Source organism: Mirounga leonina, unplaced genomic scaffold (genome assembly GCF_011800145.1).
Source record: "Mirounga leonina isolate KUSES-001 unplaced genomic scaffold, KU_Mleo_1.0 Mir_151, whole genome shotgun sequence".
NCBI classification, from domain to species: domain Eukaryota; kingdom Metazoa; phylum Chordata; class Mammalia; order Carnivora; family Phocidae; genus Mirounga; species Mirounga leonina.
In genome coordinates, this window is record NW_023270377.1 from 93480593 (window position 1) to 93506425 (window position 25833).

At 39.2% G+C, this 25833-nt stretch overlaps 1 long non-coding RNA gene across 1 annotated transcript in view; it reads right to left on the minus strand.

Annotated features, from left to right (window-relative positions):
* Positions 1–336: 336 nt before the first annotated feature.
* LOC118012514 overlaps positions 337–25833 on the minus strand; it is a 162215-nt gene continuing 136718 nt past the window's right edge. The window contains exons 5-6 of the long non-coding RNA XR_004679731.1: positions 3434–3625; positions 337–373 (exon numbers count right to left, since the gene is read on the minus strand). This is a non-coding gene — a long non-coding RNA (uncharacterized LOC118012514). The remainder of the gene's footprint in view (positions 374–3433; positions 3626–25833) is intronic.

Genomic DNA, 25833 nt, shown 5'->3' on the forward strand with positions numbered 1-25833 from the left:
GGGTATTATGCTAAGTGAAAGAAGTCAGTCAGAGAAAGACAAATACCATATGATTTCATTCATATGTGGAATTTAAGAAATGAAACAAATGAGCAAAGGGGACAAAAAGAGGAGACACAGAGCAAGAAACAGATTCTTAACTCTAGAGAACAAACTGACAGTTACCAGAGGGGAGGTGGGTGGGGGATGGGTGAGATACACAATAGGGATTAAAGAGTGCACTTGTTGTGATTAAAATAAAAATTTTAGGGCACCTGGGTGGCTCAGTCCGTTAAGCGTCTGCCTTCGGCTCAGGTCCTGATCCCTCAGCTCCTTGCTGAGCGGGAAGTCTGCTTCTCCCTCTTCCCTGCCATTCCCCCTGCTTGTGCTGGCTCTCTCTGACAAATAAATAAATAAAATCTTAAAAAAAAAAATAAAACAAATAAAAACTTAAAAAAGCCACATTAACCATTTTTTTTGCATTTTTATTTTATTTTTTAATTTTATTATGTTATGTTAGTCACCATACGATATATCATTGGTTTTTGATGTGGTGATCTATGATCCATTGTTTTCGTATAACACCCAGTGCTCCATGCAGTATGTTAACCATTTTAAAGCATATAATTTAGTGACAATGGCTTTCAAACTTTTTGATTCTTTTGAAAAAAATCAAAAGAATATTTCCTGATGTGAAAATTATATGAAATTCAAGTTTTAGTGTCCACAGAGTTTTGTTGCAACACATGCCCACTCATTCTATGCTGCTTTCCCACTACAACAGCGAGGTTAAGTAGCCACGATGGAGACCAGATGGCCCGGAAAGCCTAAAACGTATTTACTCTCTGGCCCTTTATAAAGAAGGTTTGCTGACCCCCGCTTTAAAATGGTAACAGACCAGGGAAATGAAGTACTTGCTTTCGGGAAATAATGTGCTTCCTCCTTCTTTGTTTGCCCTGCTTGCTGATTTTAGGGAATGACAGAATTTACTCGAAAATATGAGGCACTGGTATTTTTCTCCTCCAATCTGACTGACGTAGTCAGCAGGTTCTGTAGCTTTGTGACCCTGGAGGCCAGTGAAGGAGACAGCACCATGGGGACCAAAGGCAGGCACGGTCGCCTCCCACTGCCGGACTTTCAATTCCTGCTCTTGACTTCCCTTTACTGCCCGGGGTCCCACACAGTTTCAGTTTGGAAAGCCTGGTCATTTCAATTCTGGTCAGAAATTGAGGCTGTCCTGGTTTTTATTGTTTGTCACCCATTTCTACCTATGGTATCTTTTCTGGAAGAACTTGTAAGGAAGCAAAAGGTGTCCCTTTGGCAGGTGGATTATTTCAGCCTGATTATTTTTACAAAACAAAAGGAAGAATCTTTCACCTTCCCCCTAACTGCCTGAAAGAATTTAGATAGAGGATCTGCCCTAGGAAGGGAGTCACCACCATAGGTAACTACATTATAATATGAACTACTAGGGGTGATAGACAGGGAGCAACTTTGTTAAAATTCCTCTTTATGTCCCATTGTTTCTGGATGGCCCAGCAAACATTTGTTTACTATGTTTACAATGTTTACAAACATTTACTCTTTTCCATCTTCCTATGAATTGTCTTCCTTATCTCTGAAGTCCCAGTTCCCTACCCCTTCTCCTTAGCTCCAGATGGCACATAAGCCTCAATTGCCTGCCTGCCTGTGGGGCCTCATAATCTTTTTTTTTTTTTTAAGATTTTATTTATTTGAAAGAGAGAGAGCACAAGTAGTGTGAGGGGCGGAGGGAGAGGGAGAAGCAGACACCCCACCGAGCAGGGAGCCGGATGCGGGGCTCGATCCCAGGACCCTGAGATCATGACCTGAACCGAAGGCAGACACTTAACAGACTGATCCACCCAGGTGCCCCCATGGGCCTCATATTCTTAAGGAGCCCTTGTAAGTACATAACTAAATTCCATTTTCTCCTGTTAATCTGTCTCATATCAGTTTAATTCTTAGACCAGCCAAAAATACCTTGAAAGGTAAAGACAAATTTTTCCTCCCCAATAACTCTATAAAACATTTGCGTGCCCCACTTTCATCCCTGGTCTAAATGGATTGACCATACATAGGGCACGGCTGGGTCCAAGGATTTTTAAAAAGATTCCCATAACTGCTTAGTTCATGCTAAGCCACTAGACTACCTGGTCTGTAAAGTTTGTTAAAATATGGAAAGGGAGGACTTGAAATCATGCTTTCCTTTTGATGGGCCGTAACATAGGGAAAACCTGTGGAATATTCATCTTGAGCAGATGGAGTCAAAGCAGGAAGAGAAGCTTATATGAGACAGAAGATTTTTGAGTGCTTCCCATGCAAATACCCTAGAAAGTGTGCAAAGCTTGACTCAACTCTCAAAAAAAAAAAAAAAAAAAAAAAAGGCCTCCTCAGTTACCCGAAAAAGCCTTCCTGAGCTCTTATCACCACAGCCCCACCAGAGTATGGCCCTGGGACTCTTTCCTGGCCTCAGCACCTTGATAAGAGCTGAAGAAGACCCTTAGAGAACAATATGCAGATAAAATGAACACAAAATACTGAGCTTTTCGCCCTCGTGTCAGCAAGCCCTCTTACTTAACTGGAGACCTCAACAGTTAAAACCAGAAATAGACAAGATTGCCTAACTCATGCTCTGATTAAAACCTATTGTTCTCATTTTTCCCTGCACTTTCTTGAGGCATGGATGAAGGTGTTTTGCAATGATCAAAATATTCCAACTGCCAAGCCAGAAAAGCCCTGACAGCAATGGAATGCCTAGGAGACCACTCCCCACATGTCCCCTTCCTGGCTCACGAATGTGAGCTGAACACACACTGACCCCCCCACACCCCACAACAACCACGCGTTCTCTCCCAAACCTCTCTATAAACCTGTAGGGTTCATCTAGCAGGCAGAGAGGTGGGTTACTGCCACCTCCCCCTACTGCCAGGACCTGAAATCAATTTCTCCCTTTTTCTTTTCCAAGCCCTCATCTCTTGAGTTATTGGCTTCTCTTACTGCGAGTTTATCCAAGTTTGCTTGGTAACAGTGCTGGCAAATCCAGCCAAGAGCTGTGCTTCTGATGCGTCCAGCCCCCTTTGGGTTCCCTGGGTCGGGGAAGTTGGCTGCGGAAGTGCCAGGGCTCACCCCTTCCTTTTCTGAGTTAGCAGCTGGGATAGATCATTCAGAAACACTAGGTAGTTCTATTTTTCACAATAAATGAGTAAGAGTCCTTCTTGGGTGCCTATGACACAGATACGGAGGCTACCACTGAATGAATGTTATTTCATTCGATGTTGATAATTCTATAGATTAATTTATAGCCTAAGAACCCCTTTGTCAAAATCCTTTTGTTATCCTGTCCCTCAGGATCCTGTGTCTCCTGGGCTGAGTCTAAAGCAGTAACCATGGCTACAATGTTCCCAAAACTTAGAAAGAAACTGGAAAGACTCACCACAAAGCTTGAAAGCATTTTTGATGTAGCAGATCTTACAGAAGAGAAGGTTCAAACTCTCCTGGCAGGAGCTTTGAGCCTCAACAAGGGTGAGTGTTGATTCTTCCTGAGGCCAACCCGCCACACATCCTTGTCCCCCAATCCGAAGAATTTTAGATTCCTCCAGAATTCCTCAGTTCTGTGATAGGCTAGCTTGGAATAGAAAAGAATTAATACGTGACATGAGGAAAGTATACCCACTAGTTTTATATTAGAGATAATTATCCAAAAATTAGTGGAGTATAAACAGAAGTCAGACAGAATAACTTTAGGAAAGTCTTCCTCTTTTTGCGGGGGCGGAACCAGTGACAGCGATTATGGAAGATGGATAATCTACACCATATTCATTTGAGACTAAAAACAGTGTTACTTTCAGCTTCTATTTCGAGGGCTCTCCTATGGATTTTGTACTTTTCCTTTAATCTTTTGGCACAAGATTGAAAAGTGGGACTTTTAGCATCCTGATGAACTGTTTCCCAGAACATGGGACGTTCAGAGCTAAAAGCAAGGCAGATCTAGACAAATCCAGTTTGGTCACCCTAGTTGTCTTCCAGAAGCCCACACCACCTCTATCACTACCATCTTTTAGATCATGCTCTGGGTACCTGGAACCCCAGAATTCCTTGCACAAATGGACCTAAGCCTGCTTCGGGAACCTGCACAGTCCTCTCTCCTGGATTTGCTCTTGATTGTGAATACTGTTAGTATTCACTCTCCTAGGCCCACAATGAGTATATGGGGAGAAGGGGGTTCTTAGCTATATGGCTGGGGTCTCTATGTATGAAGAAGTCCCTGGGACTATGCAACAGAGCAGGGCTGGGAAGAGTAAGGCCAGACCTGAGCCTGATTTTCTCCATGTCCCCGAGTTTGATAGGGAATTTTGAGGAGTCTGAGAATTTTGACTTGAATACGTGCTTCCAGGTCATTATGGAAGTACGTTTTTTTCTAGATAGTATGATAGAACATCTTTTATTTAATAGTTTGCTACTTCGGTTTATAATATTTAAATATTTGTAGAAATAGTATGCAGATATCTGTTTGTACTTTTACCCCAGGCCCTGGCAAACGTTATGGATGGGAATTGCCTATCTTTGTCTTATGCTTGAATAGAAATTCTACAGGCAATTTTTCATGGTGGAGAATATTGAAGGCCCTGTGGGGGACATTCTCTAAAATTTTGTCTGTGGACAGTTTCCCAAGGTTTCTGAAAGAATCCAAATGCAGCCCTCAGTAAGAAGCCAAGACTGACTATTGAATTCATTCAAGCAGCCATCCATGGGCACAGCACAATAAGATTTAAAACCTAACAAAAGGGAGGAAGCTAAATTTTAAGTTCCTCCAAGTTAAAAGCTTACAAGAATAATGGGTCATAACCTCACACTATATAGTTAACTCTTCTCTAAACCCCATCCACTATATTCTACTATTTTAAAACCAAGGGCATTGGAAAAATTGATGTCCTATGAGATGTCTACAACTCCCACATGTTGGCCCTATACTTAAACAGAACATAGGATATCCTTCCAGCTTGCTTCAACCATTCCTAGTAAAATTTCTCCTGCTTTCACGTGCCAATCCTTCATCCCGTCACAGACAGAAATACACAGTTTTCTTACACTTGGGTTTCTTATTTAACGTTGTCATTTGTTTATGCTGTCCACTATCGGGTGAGATGATTATTGCTATAAGAACCAAAAGAAAGCAGTCAGCCATCATCTCACTAGATGACTTCAAACTATCCCTGAACCCTTCATGAAGGAACATTCCTTCCTCCTTGGCTTATATGTATATTGAACTGAGACTTACTTTGTAAATTAAATATAGTGATGTTCTACACTTTGAACATGGTATATATGGACCAGATCTTCCTATCTGGACAAACTTCAGTCAAAAACTAACAATGACTAAGACACAAGCACCATCCAGCTTGGATTTGACCCTTGTAGAAGTCCCATCTGTTTGTGTTTGTTAATGAGATGAGAAATCAGCTTAGAGCACCTCCTGCTAAAACCAAAGTCAAATTTCCTATGTGGCCACTTTGATCCCTTAATACCTGTGTTCAAAATGAGCAGACGAGTCTACTGCTCTGTTGAGAACCTATCCCACCTTAATGCATATGTCAGCCCTGTTCATCCCATCGTTCCCAACTCAGGATCCCAACTCAGGTCTCTGTTGTTTCACCTGGCCAATGCATTATTTTTCCTCTCCAGTATATTCTCATTCCCAATACATTTTGACTCTTCTACCATGACTAATATCGTACATCATTTACACAGATGAGATTAATCTGGAAATTGCTCGGGCTGTTGTGGCCACTAAAGATGCTTTTCTTAAGGACTGTCTATTTCCTCTTGCCCCTTACCAACCATAAAACAACTATATGACTTCAAGAATGGGGCCCCTGATTAGAAAAAGTCTATCATGAAAATAGCAGTTTGACTCCTTTACTCTGTTTACAACCTGTTTACACCCATACAGTCATCCCATAACTTTCATGTCCCGTCTACTAGTCAATGCTATCAGTTGGAGGGGACACCTGGGAAAGGAGAAGGAAAAGAACAAATTGGGACCACCTGTGTGCCTGGATTATCCAGTATAGCACCTTGTCATCACGTGTGCTCTCTGCTTGTAATGCAGGGAAGTTGGTCCAGAACCATCCTGACTTGACCAGGAATTGGAGGCCTTGCAACCACCAGCAAATTAAACACATCAGCCTTCTCTTACGAAGTGGTAACCCGAAATCTTAGTGTTAATATGTTTATTTTCTGGAGGGTCCAAATATTTTCCCTGGGAGAGTAGTTTCCAAACTTTAGTATATACGAGGACTACTTGAAGGGCTTGTTAAAACACAGATTTCTGGGACACATCTTCAATTTTTCATTTAGTAGGTCCAAAGTGGGCCCTAAGGATCTACATTTCTAAGTTCCCAGATGCTGATGCTGTAGACCTGGTGGCCACACTCTGATAGCCATCACCCTAGAGGGAAGCAGACGTTATTACTTTGTCAAGACCTTGCTCTAAAAACACATTCCTCAACACAGACCCAGATTAAGTTTCCAATTATATGGGATAAGTTTTCCAGTTTTTATGTAAAGATTTAAACATTAAATTCTAACCACAAAATCCATACGCTTGAATTGCTTTGGGTGAGACAGAGAACAAAAATTATGACATTAAGCAAGACTTTGGTAGACTTTTCAATGAAGACCTTAAATGGTCTGAGGCCTCACCAATTATCATAATGAATATGTGGTTCTGCAGTCAGAGATGTCAGCCCATATGACATTGTAAGTGGATGGCCTAGGATGGTTCCAACATACATTCTAGTTGTTTTCCGCTAACAGCAGCTGGCAAACTCTGGCCCACTGGTCAAATCTGGCCTGCCACCTGTTTTTGTATGGCCTGCAAACTAAGAATGGTTTTTACATTTTAAATGGTTGAAAGAAAAAAAAAAAAGACAGCTATTTCATTAAATGTGAGAACTATATGAAATTCAAATTTTATTGTCCATAAAGTTTTATTGGAACACAGCCATGTCCGTTGTTTTTGTATTGTCTTTGGCGAGTTGCAAAGTTGTAACAGGGATAGTAGGACCCACAAAGCCTAAAATATTTACACTCTGATTCTTTAGAAAAGACATTTGCTGACACCTACTCTAGAGGGTAAGGGAGTTACCTTGTAGCATCCACTGAGGGAAGATTATGTGAAACTGACAAAGAATAGTAGAGAACTCTTTGGAGATCCAGGTCATATGATCTCAGGACTTGAGACATAGATTAGAAAACGCTGAGTTTCCTTATTCCCATAGAATCATTACCTATTTTTACTTTACTTCCTGTCACTGTTGGCTATGTTTGCTAGAAAGACATTTCCTCCTGCCCTCTTGCCACATTCCTCATTTCTTCGTGTCTCTGAGCTCCCATTCCTCTGCATCATCTGTGCCCAATACCCCCAGTGAACAGTTTTGTGATCAGTTCCCTAGCCCCAGCAGATGCACTGGGAAACAAGTCAGTGATGGGCTTGTGTGTATGGCCTCCTTAGTGATGGTGAGTCTTCTCTTTCTGGCCTTACTATAAATATTTCCTTTTGGAACAATTCCATGGGTTGGGTGAAGCCCTCTAGAAAGAAATACAAGTGGAACGATGCCAGGCAAGGTGCTGCATATCCATCAGTATGGTCACACACAGGCCCTGCAAGCTCCACAAGAGGGACAAATGACCGTCAGGCCTCACAGTTTCCTATGACTGATCGTTAATGGAACATACTGGATCATAGTAAATTCCCCAAAGATACAATCATTCAGCAAAACAGATTTTTTTGAAAAATCTTTTCAAACGCTTTTTGAAACGCTATTTCGTAATGACAGAGTCTGAAGGATGACTGACAATTTGGAACACTTTCCAACTAAACAGTTCAAAAATACTTGATTGAAAATATGAAGCTTGATAAGGCTATAAGTGCTTCTACTTAAATATTTTATTAAAATGTGTGCTCTCATGGCCAGGAAAAATGTGGGAATTTATTTGTTTAAAACTAAAAATTATGAATTAAACTGCTTGACAAACAAGAATTCTATTTTCCATCATAGTCTTAAGCTCAAAAACTTTTAACTTGTTACTAAGAAAACACAAGCCTAGGAATAAAAAGTCCTGGTTCTAGAAACAGCAAGAATGTGGAGGTATTTGTTTGTTTTAAGGACTCTTGTGACTTTTAGAATCTTGTATTTCTAAAACTTTTTTTTTTAATATAGAAACGTTTGTATAATATCCCTTTAAACTTCAGAAGGTGGTTAAAAAACAATTACATAATGAGAATGGGAAATTTAACATTTTACTCTAATATTAAAAATGTGATTTGTTGTTTTTCTCCATAGAGAAAGGAGAAATTGCTTTATGCAAATGTAACATAATGTGGGATTTCAGTTGAAATGCATTGTAATTGTGTTATGCTAGCTACAATTATAAAAAATGGCACCTTTTGTGAATTGGTGCTAGTAAAACCTTTAGTAGAATCTAAAAAAATATGCATCTAGAGAAATGTTTCCACTTGAACATTTTGGATAAATTTTATTTTGTTTGAATAGGTAATATGGTTTCATGGTTCAATCAAATCAAAACAACACAAAAAAGTATGCACTAGATGTTTCCGCTTACCTGTGTTCCAGCCACTCCAACCAGCTAGTTCCCCATAGGGCAACTATTTACATTAATTTTTCATTTATCGTCCTAGTGTTTGTTTTTGCAATATAAGCAAGTATGAGTATTTATTCTTATTTCCCTGCTTTCTCTCATAAAAAAGTAGCATAATAAAGACACTGTTAAATACTTTGCTTTCTTCACTTACTGTACAACTTGTAGGTCTTTTTTTATTTTTGTACATAGAGAGCCTCTACATTCTTTTTTGTTTAGCTGTATAGTACTCTTTTGCATGGCTTTGCCATGATCTATTCGCCTGATCTCTTACTGCTGGACCCTACTTGTTTCCAATCTTTTGTTCTTGTGCCCTTCAGGAATGTTTTCAAGTTTTCCTTGATAGGTTTTGTACATCTCCTGTTAAACAACTGCTTTTTGTTTATATGTAGTTCTTTATCTTGTTCTGAGTAAAATTTTACAGTGTAGTATCTGTCACTTTTTTCTAATATTTGTTTATCTTACAATGTATTTTATCTGGTTAAACTCAGTTATATTTTCTATTATGCTTTTTTTAAATTGAAACATAATTGACACATAATTTGTATTAGTTTCAGGTGTACAACATAAGGACTCAATATTTATATATATAGTAAAATGATCACCACAGTAAGTCTAGTTAACATCTGTTACCATACATACATTTTTTTCTTGTGATGAGAACTTTTAAGATCTACTCTCTTAGAAACTTTCAAATATGCAATACAGTATTATTAACTGTAGTCGCCATGATATACATTATATCCCCATGACTTATTTTATAATTGGAAATTTGTACCTTTTGACCACCTTCATCCATTTCTCCCACCCTCCACCCCTTGCCTCTAGTGACTATCAATCTGTTCTCTGTATTTATGAGCTTGGTATTTTTTCCCCCTAGATTCCACATATAAGTGAGATCATAGGGTATTTATCTTTCTCTGTTTGACTTATTTTGCTTAGCATAAAGCCCTCAAGGTCCACCCAAATGTTATCGCAAATGGCAAGATTTCCTTCTTTTTTATGGCTGAACAATATTCCTGTGTGTGTGTGTGTGTGTGTGTATAACATTTTCTTTATCCATTCATCCACTGATGGACACTTAGGTTGCTTCCATATCATGGCTAATGTAAATAATGCTGCAATAAACTTGAGGGTGCACATATCTTCTTAAGTTAGTGTTTTTACTTTTTTCAGATAAATACCCCAAAGTGAAATTGCTGAATCATATGGTAGTTCTATTATTAATTTTTTGAGGAACCTCCATACTGTTCTCCACAGTGGCTGCACCAATTTGCATTTCCACCAATAGTGCACAAGTGTTTCCTTTTTTCCATATCCTTGCCAACACTTGTTATCTCTTGGCTTCTTGATAATAGCCATTCCAACAGGAGTGAGGTGATGTCTCATTGTGGTTTGGTTAGAATTTCTCTGATGCTTAGTGATATTGAACATCTTTTCATATACTCGTTGGCCATCTATGTGTCTTATTTGGGAAAAAAAAAATCTATTCAGATCTTCTGCCCTTTTAAAAATCATATTGTTTAGTTTTCCGCTATTGATTTGTATAAGTTCCTTATGTATTTTGGATATTAACCTCTTATGAGACATATGATTTTCAAATATTTTCTCCCATTTGGAAGGTTGCTTTCTTTTTATTAATGGTTCCCTTTGCTGTGCAGAAGCTTTTTAGTTTGATGTAGTTCCACTTGTTTATTTTTATTTTTGTTGCCTTTATAAACGGAGCTGGGTCCACATACCTGAATCATGTCTGTGGAATCTGAAACAGCTCAAGGGCTTTGTTCCAGGCCTTTCCTGCCATAGCACAGGGCCATTCTGCTCACCCAGGAACCTATCCAGTGGTCAATCAGCAGTCTTCCCAGGAATCTGATGGGAGCCATTCCCACCATGCATATGGTAATAGGCTTGCTGACTGAGGACCCTGCATGGAAATTCTTGTAGTAGAGCCACGAACTGAACAAAGTACTGGAAACAGTGCCATCCATCCAGGGACTAGATAGGATCCATGCCCACTTGAGCCCCTGGTAACAAGCTGGCCTATTGTGGACTCCAATGTAGACCAAGCAACAGCTGTATAACTGGCTCCAACCCACACAACTACGATTCCAGAGGTGATCCTATCAGCCCAGAGAACAGACAGGAGAAGGTCTTTACCTGATTAAACCAGTCTATAAAGAATGGAAGACATGTTTGTTCCTTCAAAGGTACAGACATCAATGCAAGGCTACATGGATCACAAAGAATCACCAAATATAATACCACCAAGTGAAAGTAATAAAGCTTCAGTAACTGACCCCAAAGAAGTAGAGATCTATAGTTTACCTGGCAATTCAAAATAATTATCTTAACGAAACTGAATGAAATGCAAGAGAACACAGACCGACAACTAAACAAAATCAGAAAAACAATGCATATGAAAATGAGAAGTTCAGTAAAGAAAATAGAAGCCATACAAAAGACCCAAACAGAAATCCTAGAGCTGAAGAATAAAATAACAGAACTGAAAAGTTCAGTAAAGAGTTTCGACTCCAGATAATCATAGAGAAGAAAGAATCAGCGAACTCAAATACAGATCATTTGAAAATAACCACTTAGAGGAATGAAAAGAAAAAAGAATTAAAAAAAAAGTAAAGAAGGTCTATGTAAATTACAGGACACATCAAGCAAATAAACATGTATATCATGGGAGTCCCAAAAGAAGTAGAGCGAGAAAAGGGGGCAGACGGTTTATTTAAAGAAATAGTAGCTGAAAACTTCCCAAATCTTGGGAGAGATGTGGACATTCATGTACAAGAAGTTCAAAGGACCCCAAACGTGATCATCACAAAGATTACTATGAGACCCATTATAATCATAATGTTAAAAGTCAAAGACAAGCAAGAATTCTGAAAGCAGCAAGAGAAAAACAACTCATCATATGCAAGGGAATCCCCACTCCCAATAAGGTTATCAGTGGATTTCTCTGTGAAACTCTGCAGGCCAGGAAGGAGTGGGATGATAAATTCAAAGTTCCGAAAGGAAGAAAAAAAAAAAAAGCAACAAAAACCCTGCCAATGAAGAATACTGCACTGGGAAAAACTGTCCCTGAGAAATGAAGGAGAAATAGATATTCGCAGAGGAACAAAAGCTAAGGGAGTTCATCACCACAAGACCTGCCTTACAAGAAATGCTAAAGGGAGTTCTTCAGGTTGAAATGAAAGGACACTAGTAACAACATGAAAGCACATAAAAGTAAAAAAATTCATTGGTCAAGGTAAATATATAGTCAAATTCAGAATACCCTAATACTGTAATGGTGGTGTGTAAGTCACTTTGTTTCTAGTATAAAAGTTAAAAAATGATAATATTAAAAATAATTACAGGTACAATATGTTGATATTGAGTGCACAGTATAAAAATATGTAAAGTGTGAAATAATAGCATAGCATGTTGCAGGAAGGGAAAGTAAAAGTCTAGAGTTTTTGGATGCAATTCAAGGTAAGTTGTTGTCAGTTTAAAATAGACTGTTAATGTTTATGTAAGTCTCATGGTAACCATAAAGAAAAGTTCTATAGTAGATTAAAAGAGATAAAGAAGGAATAAAGCATACCTCTGTAAAATATGTATCACAAAGGAAGACAGTAAGAGAGAAAGGGAATAAAAAACAATCTGAAAACAATGAGCAAAATGACAATAGTATGTTCTCACCCATCAATAATTACTTTAAGTTAAATAAACTAAATTTTCCAGTCAAAAGACAACAGCTAAAAGGATAAAAATACCAAGATGCAACAATACGCTGCCTACAAGAGAGTCATGCTTGTTTGAACAAAACATGTAAGCTGAAAGTGAAGAGATGGGTAAAAGGTCTTCCATGAAAATGGTAACCAACAGAGAGCAGGAGTAGTTATATCAGATAAGATAAACTTTTAGTCAAAATTGATCACAAGAGACAAAGAAGGCCACTATGTAGAGGTAAAGGGGTCAATTCATCAAGAAGATACAACAATTGTAAACATATCTGCACCCAACATTGGACCATCTATTTAAAGCAAATATTAAAAGAAGTAAAAGAAAAAATAGATAGCAATACACTAGTAATAGGGGACTTCGATGATCTACTGTTGACATTGATCATTCAGACAGAAAACTATTCAGGAAATAGTGGTCTTGAATTATACTATAGACCCAATGGACCTAACAGACATACAGAACATTCCATCCAATAGCACCAGAATACACATTCTTCTCAAACACACATGGAATATTAGCCTGCATAGATCATATGTTGGGCCACGAAGAAACCCTAAACAAATTTAAAAAGACTGAAATAATATCCAGTATTTTTCCAACCACGATGGTATGAAACTAGGAATTAGCAGCAGGAGGAAAACCGGAAAGTTCACAAATATGTGGAAATTAAACCACACACTACTGAATAACCAATGGGTCAAAGAAGAAATCAAAGGGAAATCAGAAAGTATCCTCAGACAAAGGAAAATGAAAATACAGCATACCGAAACTTACAGGATGTAGCCAAAAGCAGTTCTAATAAGAACATCTATAGTGATAAATGCCTACATTAAGAAAAAAGAAATATTTCAAATAAATAACATTTTTATATCTCAAGGAACTGGAAGAAGAAGAGCAAGGTAAACCCAAAGTTAGCAGGAGGAAGGAAATGATAAAGATTATAGTACAAATAAATAAAACAGAAATTAGAAAATAGAAAAAAATCAATGAAACTAAGAGTTGGTTTTAGAAAAGATAAACAAAATTGTTATACCTTTAGCTAGACTAACCAAGAAAAAAAAAAAAAGAGGACTCAAATAAACAAATGAAAGAAGAAGCATTATAACTGACACCACAAAAATACAAAAAATTACCTAGCAGAGATTGGATAACCTAGCATAAATGGAAAAATTCCTAGAAACATACAACCTAACAAGACTGAGTCAGGAAGACATAGAAAATCTGAACAGATGAATAATGAATAAGGAGTTTGGATTAAGAGTCAAACATTTCCCAACAAACAAAAGCCCAGGACCAGATGATTTCACTGGTGAATTCTACCAAATTTTAAAGAAGAATTGATGTAAATCCTTTTTAAACTCATCCAAAAAATTAAAGAGGACAGAACACTCCCATATTCATTTTATGAGGCCAGCATTACCCTGATATCAAATCCAGATTAAGGACTACAAGAAAAGAAAATTATAGGCCAATATACCTAATGGATATAGAAACAAATATTCTGAACAAAATTCTAGCAAGCTACATTGACTCCACTTTAAAAGGATCATATACCGTGATCAGTTAGTATCTATCTTTGGGATACAAAGGTAGTTTAACATATGCAAATGAATAAATATGATATACCACATATTAATAGAATAAGGGATAAAAATCATATTATCCTCTCAGGAGATGTAGAAAAGCGTTTGACAAAATTCAACACCACTTCATGATAAAAAAGTTTTCAACACATTGGGTATAGAGGACTGTAATAAAACATAATAAAGGCCTATATGACAAGCCCTTAGCTAACATCATACTCAACTTTAGATGTCCTAGCCTGGTCCCAATTAGGCAAGAAGAAATAAAAGGCATCCAAACTGGAAGGGAAGAAGTAAAACTATTTGTGTTTGCAGATGACATGATCTTATATAGAGATAATTTTAAAAACTACACACACACACACACACACACACACAGACTGTTAGAATAAAAGAATTCAGTAAAGTTTCAGGCTAGAAAAATCAACATACAGCAATCAGTTGCATTTCTATATACTAACAACAAAATATTTGATAGAAAAAACAAAGAAAACAATTTCATTTGCAATAGCATTAAAGACAATGAAATACTTAGGAACAAATTTAACCAAGGAGGTCAGAGACCTGTACACTGAAAGCTATAAGACATTGATAAAAGAAATTGAGGAAGACACAAATAATTAGAAAGATATTCCATGTTCATCAATTGGAAGAATTAATATCGTTAAATATCCACACTACCCAAAGCCATCTGTAGATTCAATGCAATCACTATCAACAATTCTGAACAGATCTGAACAGATGAATGTTCAAAAATGGCATTTTTCAAAGAAATAGAAAAAACAATCCTAAAATTTGTATGGACCATAAAAGACCCAAAATAGACTAAACAATCTTGAGAAAGAGGAACAAAGCTAGAGGCATCACACTCCCTGATCTCAAACTCTACGCTATAGGTATATTATCAAAACAGTAGAGTACTGGCATAAAAACAGGCACGCAGATTAATGAAATACAATAGAGAGCCCAGAAATAAACACATGCATGTGGTCAAAAATATTTATATATTTTAGGTTCCCCACAAATCACCTAGACCAGGTTCCCATTTAATGGGACAAATTTTCCAACATGTAAGTATAGCCTAAGTCATCAAATTCCAACCACAGACATCAGCCTCTGGAAATGTGGTGGACTAAGGGTGCAAAGCAACCATACTAATGAAAACTACCAGAAATGCTGTACAAAATGCAGTTTTAAAATCTTCTTGAAAGCACTGAAGAGATGACAAGGGTGCATATAATTTTCAGGCCAAAATCTAAGTGAGAGGAAAATTATGGATGGCAGCTCAGAGAGACAGAGAGGTGGAAAATATGAAAAAGCAATGAAGAGACAAGGAGAATAGAGTGAGAAGGTCTAACTCACATGAATTGGAGTTTCAGAAATAGAAGAGAGTGAGAATGGGACAGAGGCAATGTTATGGGATTTTTATTTATTGATTTTTTAGAATATTGCCCAGGGGCTATTGGGTGGCTCAGTAGGTTGAACATCTGATTCTTGACTTTGGCTCAGGTCATGATCTCAGGGTTGTGAGATCAAGCCCCAAGTCAGGCTCCATACTCAGCCAGAGTCTGCTTGGGATTCTCTCTCTCCCTCTGCCCCTCCCCCCACTCACGTGGGCATACTCTCTCTCTTAAGGAAAAAAAAAAAAAGAATATTGCCCAAATCCTCAGATTTAGGAGTATCAGAAACTCCAAGAAAGATTACAAAGAAAAGAAAAGAAATCCACAACTATAGAAAACTAATGGCAAAGAGAGTATCTTAAAAGTAGACGGAGAGAAAGACAGACCACCACCAAAGGAGTTGCTATTAGACTGACACCTGACTTCCAAACACCAAGCATGGAAGCCAGAAAACCATATCCTCAATGTGGTTCAAGAAAACAACTGTCAACTTAGAATCCTGCACCCAGTGAAAATATCTTTCAAGAATGAGGACAAAGTTGGGGCGCCTGGGTGGCTCAGTCGGTTAAGCGGCTGCCTTCGGCTCAGGTCATGATCCTGGGGTCCTGGGATCGAGCCCCACGTCCGGCTCCCTGCTCAGCAGAGAGCCTGCTTCTCCCTCTCCCACTCCCCCTGCTTGTGTTCCCTCTCTTGCTGTCTCTCTCTCTCTGTCAAATAAATAAATAAAATCTTTAAAAAAAAAAAAAAAAGAATGAGGACAAAGTCAAGAGGTATTGCTTTCTGGCATCCACTGTAGGGGTAGTCAGGATTGTAAGGAAGTCCCAGTGAAGTGTACAGCGATTCAGGTCAAATATCTCAGGTCTCGTATTATGGGTTCAGAGCCCCATTTGGGTTTTCCTATGGCCCATATGACTCTCAACAGTCTTTGCTTGTGTTTTAGCTTGTTACTGCTTGTCAGGAAAAACTGTTCTCTCCCTGCCCTGCAACTCCTTGACTTGATAGTTACTGTGTGACATTTTCCTGTGTCATTCACAGAGAGCGCTGTAAGCTTGGTATAGTAAGATGGAGACACGACATTCTGCAGAAGAGATCTATTCTCTCACTTCGTCCCTCAACAATAAAGCTGCATGTCACACACTGGTGGTTAGACCTTGGGAAACAAATAAAAACCTTAAGTTTTGGTTGTCCTGAACAAATAAGGTGACCTGTTTTAAAAGTCAGTTATGAGTATGCTTTACAAATGGCTGTCTAGAAATCGCTAACCCAGGCTCTGTTTTAAAAGAACAGCAGAGATTATATTGCCATGTTGGCATACTTTGCCATGATCGGTTTGCTTCTTAATTTAATGGACCTAAAAGAATCCATTGTTCATTTTGATAGATTTAAATTGTACGCCTAGAAAGATCAGTTAAGGAACTGGGTGTTATACAATGTGTTGCATGTTTTTCCTTCATTTGTTCCTGTCTGAGGCTTTTGGGTAAATAATAAAGACTTCCTCAAAGCCTGGAGTCTGAGGTCTTATTTTCTTCAATAATTTATTAAAATTATTCTTGAGCAGAGTAGTTTAATAAGCCTATGATGTAGTAGCTAAGACCCCAAGGTATTCTTCAAGGGAAAGAAAAACCCCATAATCTGTCAACTGTCTTCAAAGGAAGGTGAGTTTTTTAGCTAGAGGGACCCTCATTTTGTTGAGCACCCTGACAATGTTGTTGAGGTGAACGCTCAGTGTAGTTGAGTCGGGTGAGTCAGGTGAGGGATTTGAAGTTGGGATGAGTGCATATAAGGATTTGGGAGTTAAAGAGCACACCCAGTGAGGATGAAGGTATATACTGAGAAAAAAAATAAAATAAAACATCTTCGGAGAACGTATCTATCTTCCTAGGGTGAGGGTTCTTAGCCTACTCTGTGCCCTGTACTTCTTGGCAGTCTGGTGAAGACTATAGGTTTCTTTAAATGCATAAAATGAAATATATAAAATTACAAAGGAAACCAATTATATATGAAATCTAATTATCAAAATATAAAAAAGGAAACAAATTTGAAGTATTGTAACATATGAGCTTTGTTACTTACACTTTACATAAAAAAGCAGGGGGTCTAATAACCGCCATGGATTTTGAAGTAACCGTGAGCATAGGATATTTTTCCAGATACAATAATTGTAACATGATATGAAAATGCCTGTGATTTCTGTTAGGGCAGGACTAAAGTCATAGGTACGGCCAACACTGTTGCCTATATTCAGAACGGAAGGAAATGCTTAACTTCATTTTTTGTGTGTGTGTGTCCAACCAAGGACACAGACCCTGGACAAGAACTCTGCTCTAGGGTGATGTAAATTTCCTCCTTCCCCAGGTATTCTCTAGCAACGATGACACTGAAATGCATTGCTTCCATGTGAGTAGATTCTCTTCGGAGGCGTCAAGGACAAAGAAGCAGGATGGGGCCCCATCTCCAGTCCCAAGGCACTTACCAAGGGCTCAGTGACCCATGGCTCTGCCCTGCTGAGGGTGGAGACGTGGCCTCTGCCTGTCATCTTGTGCATACATAATGCAGGTGACTAGGACGAACACACGGTGAATATCCGCTTATACAAGAAAGCACTTAAGCACCAGAAAATAAGTAGATTAAATATTTCCCTAAGGTGCATTAAGAGCTGCTATTAGGAAGGCTGAAAAGGTTTGGTGATTACTTCCACCTCCTCATATCTGCACAGCACTTTTAACTTCTCAAAGCTTTCTGTCCATCTAGTATCTAATTTGTTTTTTGCAACCACCCTGGGGTTAGCTGTGCCTTTTTTTTTTTTTAACCTGTTCTCCTAAATATATATATATTTAAAACACAATTTGCCAGAATCTGAGCAAAAAGTCACAAGGATAAATAAGCAATGATACTTCTGAGAATACAACGATTTCAACCTCAGAGGGAAAATTTAAATGAAATGAAATATTGAACATAAATAATCTCCCTCTCCTGCTAAAGCAGACAAAAGGCAATACTAAGTACTTATTAAAGGAGAACACATTTTTTTTATTTTTTTTATTTTTTTTTATAGATTTTATTTATTTATTTGAGAGAGAGAGAGAGAGAGAATGAGAGACAGAGAGCACAAGAGGGAAGAGGGCAGAGGGGGAAGCAGACCCCCTGCCGAGCAGGGAGCCCGATGTGGGACTCGATCCCGGGACTCCGGGATCATGACCTGAGCCGAAGGCAGTCGCTTAACCAACTGAGCCACCCAGGCGCCCCAGGAGAACACATTTTTAGGTGTAATTTTTCCAAAAAAAATAATACGCTTATGAAAAATTCAAACAATCCAATAGTGTTGAAGAGAACACTTTAAATTTTCCCCCTACTTAAATATATGTATATATATGTATATATATATGTATATATATCCGAGAAGTGGTATCAGGCTGAGTCCAACTAGGAGCCAAAAATAACAATAGTTATTTGAACAGTAAGAACTTAATACAAAGATTTTTTAACTAGGTATAATGTGGTTAACTAGGTAACTGAGTGGGTAAAAAGAGAATAAAGTAGGAGTGTGCAAACTACAATCTGTGGGCCACATCTGGTTGGCTGCCAGTTTTTGTTAATAAAGTTTTATTGGAACCCAGCCATGCTCACTTGCTTGCATATTGTTTCTGGCTGCTTTGGGCTATGATGACAAAGTTAAATAGTCTCGACAGAGACCACATAGTGTGCAAAGTGTAATATCATTTCCATGTCACTCTTTGCCAGAAAGGTTTTCTTACTCCTACTCAGTGTTAAGGTATCAAGGAGGTAGTAGTTGTAAATCAAGGAGGTAGTAGTTGTAAATCAAGGAGGTAGTAGTTGTAAGAAGCAGCTTTAATCTCTAGAACTCGGGGGAGAATAGAAGGCCTGGAATTATTAACACTTGCAGCCAAACTCAGATGGCTGAGGAGAGGCTTGCAGTCTGGCTCTTGCTGGTGTCCCAGGGAGGGGACACCATGAGGCTGGTTCTCCAGTGTCGGAAGAACTGTAAACCAGGTCTGTCTGAGTTGAGGAAATAAGGCTCAAAGGGGTTAAGAGACTTGCCTTAATACCACACGGCCTTAACAGCAGAACTGGAAGTTCCTCCGGGAAATGGGATTTCAGAACTGGCTTAAAAGATGGAAAGGAGAGAGAGCATGGCGATATGTGGCGTGGGGAGGGCATTCTTGCCTAGGGAATCGCTCAAGGGGGGAAGGCAATGCAGGAATCAAGCTTGAGGGGGAGCCAGATCCCCAGGCTCAGGTCACACCCCACACAGATTTAATCAGGCCCTCTAGGTGTGGCCCACAGGCATTAGTATTTTGGAAAGCTTTCCAAGAGATACCACCTGTGGGACAAGGCTGAGACCAAAGGTTTGAAACCAAGATATGCATGCATCCTCATCCAGAAGCGTCCACCCACGCTGTTCCTGCCTCGCTCATGGGATCTTCCCACCTCGGAAGGAGTCCATTGTTTGGGGGCAGAGGGGGCTCCTTCCACACTGGCTGGGGAGGTGGCGATGGGTGGTGGAGAAGCAGTGGCCCCTAGTCCCTCAGCAAACAGACGCAGGCCTGCCTGTTCCTGATGCTGTGGCCACAGGGGTGAGCCCCTGTTACCAGACTACTCAGCCAGGAGCAGCTTGGCTCCAGCTCCCGTGTTCCTCCTGCTGTCAGGCGCCTTCATAAAGCTCCCTTCATGGAGCCAGTCCCTTGCTGCAGCTGTCCTTGTGTGATGAAGGTAAAACAACCCTCACGAGGGAGCAGAACGCCCACACACGGGGGCAGCTGGAGCAGGAACAACAGCACAACCCCAGACAACCCTGATGTGGGGCCTCCTGTGGACGGTGGCACCAGAGGGACCCAAGGGATGCAGACTTGCATCCACTCGGCTGAGCCATCGGCCGGGCCTGCGTCAGGCTCACGGATGCTCTTCCCAGGGAGCAGCATACCCAGAGAAGGAGTGGGAAAGCAAGCCTGATTCTTCTTCAGAATTGTTTCCACAACAAAGGGAGTACATGTTCATTTAACACTTTTTTTTGGAAAGTACAGAAAAGCACAAAGTAGAAAATCATCGCTTGTATTCCCTACCCAGATATGACTACAGGTAGAGTTGTGGGCTGACTGGCTGGTGCATGCAAGGCATACACACAATCAAATAGAGACAGCAAAATTTTGATCATATTGATTGTATACCCTTGTACTTTAAAAAATTTTTTTTAGATTATTTATTTATTTATTTGAGAGAGAGAGAAAGAGAGAGCACTCGAACATGAGGGGGGTAGGGGCAGGGGGAGAGGGACAAGCAGACTTCCCGCTGAGCAGGTAGCTCCATGCGGGGCTTGATCCTATGACCTCTGAGATCATGACCTGAGCCAAAGGCAGATGCTTAACCAACTGAGCCACCCAGGTGCCCCTAAACTTAATATATCTTGAGCATTGTCATCTGTAGTGTGGTTTTAATGCTTTCTTGGATTCTATTGCATGGGTAGCATGGTTTATTTAAAATTTTTTATTTAAGACTTTTTTTTTTAAGATTTTATTTATTTATTTGAGAGAGCGCACGAGAGAGAGCACAAGCGGGGAGGAGGGGCAGAGGGAGACGCAGACTCCCTGCTGAGCGAGCAGCCTGACACAGGGCTGAATCCCAGGACCCTGGGATCATGACCTGAGCTGAAGGCAGACGCTTAACTGACTGAGCCACCCAGGCACCCCTTTTATTTAAGACTTTTTAATTTAAGACTTTTTTTTAGAGCAGTTTTAGGTTCACAGCAACATTAAGGGGAATGTACAGAGATTTTCCACATACCCTCTGGGGCGCCTGGCTGGCTCAATCAGAAGAACATGCGACTCTTGATGTCAGGGTGTGGTTCGAGGCCCACACTGGGTGTAGAGATTACTAAAATAAATAAACTTAAAAATGGTGTTAAACCCTTACATACCCTCTAAGCCCACACATGCCTAGCCTCCCCCAATATGAAAATTCCCCACCAGAGTGGTATGTTTGTCACAACTGAGGAGCCTACGTTGAAATATCTAATCACTCAAAGTCCATAGTTTATATTAGGGCTGACTCTTGTACTTTCTATGGATTTGGACAAATGTTTAATGGCATGTACCCATCATTTACACTGCCCTAAAAATCCTCTCCAGCACAGCTTATTGAATCATACCCCTGGTATTTTTATTTGTCAGGCTCATAAATAATACTATAATGGTCATCCTTATAGATAACTCTTGACTCACATACTTGTTTATTTTTCAGTTCTCTTAAGTGCCGAGCTGTGGGCTTTCATACCCTTTACCTGAAACACTTCCCTGTCTCCAGGCTCTCTAATTTGTTAAGTTCTATGCATTCCTTTGAGTCTAAGCTTAAAATGTCACTTCCCCTGGGGAGCTTTCATGACCCCAAGGCTAGGTTAGGCTTCCCAGTTATATACCTTGGTAGCATTTATATTGTTCTTTCATAGCACTAGCACATCTATATCTGTCTGGTTCTTTCTCTACCAGGCCCCCTGACTTAGAATAGTGTCTGGTCCCCTGGAGGTGTCCAAGAATTTGCTAATTGGATTCATACAGATATCAGTATTTCTAAGCTGGGTTTTTAGATATCTTTTCATCTTTTTTTTTTTTTTAAGATTTTATTTATTTATTCATGAGAGACACAGAGAGAGAGAGAGAGAGAGAGAGAGAGAGAAGCAGAGGGAGAAGCAGGCTCCCAAGGAGCAGGGAGCCCGATGCGGGACTCGATCCCAGGACCCTGGGATCATGACCTGAGCCGAAGGCAGACGCTTAACCATCTGAGCTACCCAGGCGCCCCTCTTTTCATCTTTCATAGAAAGTTTTAGAAGACTGACTGAGCTTCCAGTTCACCCACAGTCCAAAGGCTACAATACACACTTTGCAGATAATGAAGTTAAGAGTGGAGTCTGATCATTCCAAGTGCTGATGAACTGTGCATGACTGGTGGCCACAGTTAGCTCCATCAACGCTCAGGAAGCATACTTTGGTTTCCCCAGAAGACAAGTTTATCTGTACTAGAAGAAAACCTGTATTTCCTTCCATCCATCCATACATACATCCATCTTATATAAAGTATATATTATTCTTTGGTTCAACAAACATTTACTGAATGTCTGCCATGCTCCAGGCATAGTTCAAATTTCAGTGAAAATGGTAGAAAATATCTCTTTCCTCTTGGAGCATGTAATTCATCTGTTATATGGAAAACATTGTGTCATCAATTTAGAGACTATCCATGGAGATAAAGTCATGGTTCTTACCCTACAAAACTTACAGTCTACTGATGAGTTATAGTAAACACACAAATAGCATAACACAAGTAGAAGGTCTGAGAACTGGAGACTAAGAATCACGGGAGAGTATTGTATTATCTCTTTTTATGGTTTCTGAAAGAGTTTCCATGTCTGTACAATAATTTCAACTCTTGATCCAACTCTTGGGACATCACTCAAGTTGATCCATACCCCCAGTTTCATGACTGATTGATCCAGGGAAGGAACCCGGCCAAGCTTGACCAATCTGCTTCCTTCGCTGAAATATTTCAAACTAAAACTGAGAGTTTTTGGTTTTTTTCTAAGAGCTTTCATTTTAGGAGGGAAAGTTGCAGTGAGCTTTGGCAGCATATTTCTTGCCATTTGGAGAAAAATGGGTTGCCGTGAAAGAAGGGGCCTAAATGAAGAGAGATTCAGGAAGTGGAGTCTGGTGGCCTTTTATCCCATGGTTCTCTAGTTGTTCAGATAGCCTAGCCATAACTTCTTCCTTCGCTTGTACTATTTGTCCAAGACTTCCTTGTATTTCAACAGCCAACATACTCACCACTGATATTTATTAGTTTGGATTGGGTGTGTGTGACTTGTAACTAAAAGAATCCTTGTGAAGTCTTGCAGAGGAGGTGAAATCTGAGCTGAGTTTTAAACAATGAAAAGGACTTAGGTGTTTCAAGTTTTGGCTTTTGCCTCAAGGCTGAGCTACTAAAGAAAATGAGTCAAATCACATTTCAATGATCATTTTGTACTTAACAAAAATACCTTTTTCCTGAAGGGTTGAAATAACCTTTCCCCTGAAAATATTAAAAACAGAAAATTTCAAATAATTGAGAAAAATTTAATGTTTCTCCCCTATCTCTACAAAAACCCACCCTCCAGAAATAACCACTACTAACAATTTGGGATGATCATCTAACACATATCCAATGTAATCTGCTCTTTCCTTACTATGGGCATCCTTTAAAACATTTGTTTTTTTTTTTTTTTTTTTAAGATTTTTATTTATTTATTTGACAGAGGGAGACACAGCGAGAAAGGGAACACAAGCAGGGGGAGTGGGAGAGGGAGAAGCAGGCTTCCCGCCGAGCAGGGAGCCCGATACGGGACTCGATCCCAGAACCCTGGGATCATGACCTGAGCCGAAGGCAGACGCTTAACGACTGAGCCACGCAGGTGCCCTAAAACATTTCTGTTTTAAAAACCTTTTTATTTGGAGGTAATTTCATATTAACAAGAATTTGAAAAATTGAAACAATACTATGAAAGGACAAGTCACCTAGATTTACCTTATCTCATTAGCTTTATCATTCATTCTCTCTCTTTTTATCATTTGAAGGCCTTTATCTCTAAATTCTTGAAGGTGTATATTCTAAGAATAAGGATATTCTCTTATATCACTGTGGTACAGTTGTCAACTTCATAAATTTATACTGCTACTTTAATCTACTGTCTACAAATGAGTTTGGTCAGTTGTTTGAATAATGTCTTTTACAGCACTCTTCCTTCCAGTTCAGGATTCCATCTAAGGTCAGGTATTATATTTACTTGTCATATCCCTCCAACTTTCTTTAATATGAAACTTTATCACAGTCTTTGTATTTTATGACATTACCTTTTGTTTTTTTTTTAAATAGAAATTTCCTCATTTTGGTTTCACCCGATATTTCCTTGTGATTAGGTCAAGGTTATGCATTCTCTGCCAGAATACTGCATAGGTGAGATTATTGTCTTTGCAGGGTATTAATTACATCGAGAGGTATAATTTACATGCAGAAAAATGCATGAATCATAAGTGTATATTTTGGTGACTTTTTGGCATATTCATATACCCACATAACCAACAAAATCAGAATCTAGAATATTTCCATCCACTCAGGAAGTTTTCTTGTGCCCCTTGCCAGTCAATGCCTACTCCTACTCCCTAGACCAAGGGAAACATTATTCTTCCTTCTGTCATTGAATTACTCTTCTATGTCTTTGGATTGCATATAAATGGAATAGTGCAGTCAGTATTCTTTTATGTCTTACTTCCTTCATTTAACATAATTTTTTGAGATTCTTCCATGTTGGATACATCGATAGTCCATTCTTTTTTTTTTAATTGTCATTGAGTATTTCATTGTATGAATTTCTCACAATTTGTTTATTCATTTTCTTGTTGATGGGCAGTATTTTTAGTTTTCAGCCTTTATGAATAAAATTGTAATGAAAAACCATTTACGAGCCTTTTGTGGATATATAGTTTTATATATCTTGCGTAATTAGCTTGCAGTAGAATTGCTGGGCCATAGAGAAAGATTATGCTTACATTTTTTAGGAAGTGCTAGTTTTCTAAAGTGGTTTACATTTTACACTCATACCAGCTGTTTATGGAGAATTCCAGTTGCTCCACATCCTCACCAATGCTTGCAGTTGTCACCTTTTTATTTTAGCTCATTCTAGGGGTTGTACAGTAATATCTCCGTGGTTTTCTTTGGCATTTCCCTGATGACTAATTATTTTAAGCACTTTTTCACATGCTTTTTGGTCATCCAGGTATCTACTTTTGTGAAATGCCTTCTCAATTCTTTTGGCCATTTCTTAATTGGGTAGCTTTACCTATTGATTTCTAGGCCCTCTTTACATATTCTGGATACAAGTTATGTCAGATATATACAGTGAATATTTTCTCCCAGCCTGTGACTTACTTTTCAATTCTCTTAATGGTGTTTTGTCATGAACAAAGGTTTTTGTTTTGATCAAGTCCAATTTGTCACTTTTAAAAAATAATTTTAGCTTTCACAGTTCATATATCTACCTTACATTAATTTTTGCACATGGTGAGAGATAGAGGCTAAGGTGCCATCTGTGTATGTTATAAGCCCTTGCCCCTAGCAGGACTCTGGCTGCCAAGCACTTCCGCTCTCTGTTCTCCAGTCCAGCTCCAACTTGCCTCACTGCTGTGACTGCAGACCCAGCAAAAATGACACAGGGACAACTGATGCACGTGGAGAACTAGTTCTGCATTCAAAGCTCTTACAGATTGCAATATCTCTTGCCAGCCGCAAAGTTGTTCTAAGCTTCACTGGTTTCTCCTTATCCCTGTAAAGTCCCTGTATCCACCATACACTGGATTCTCCACAGATTTGTGCCAAGGCTCACAGAGAGACACGCTGGTCTCTTCTCCCTCAGGAGGTTT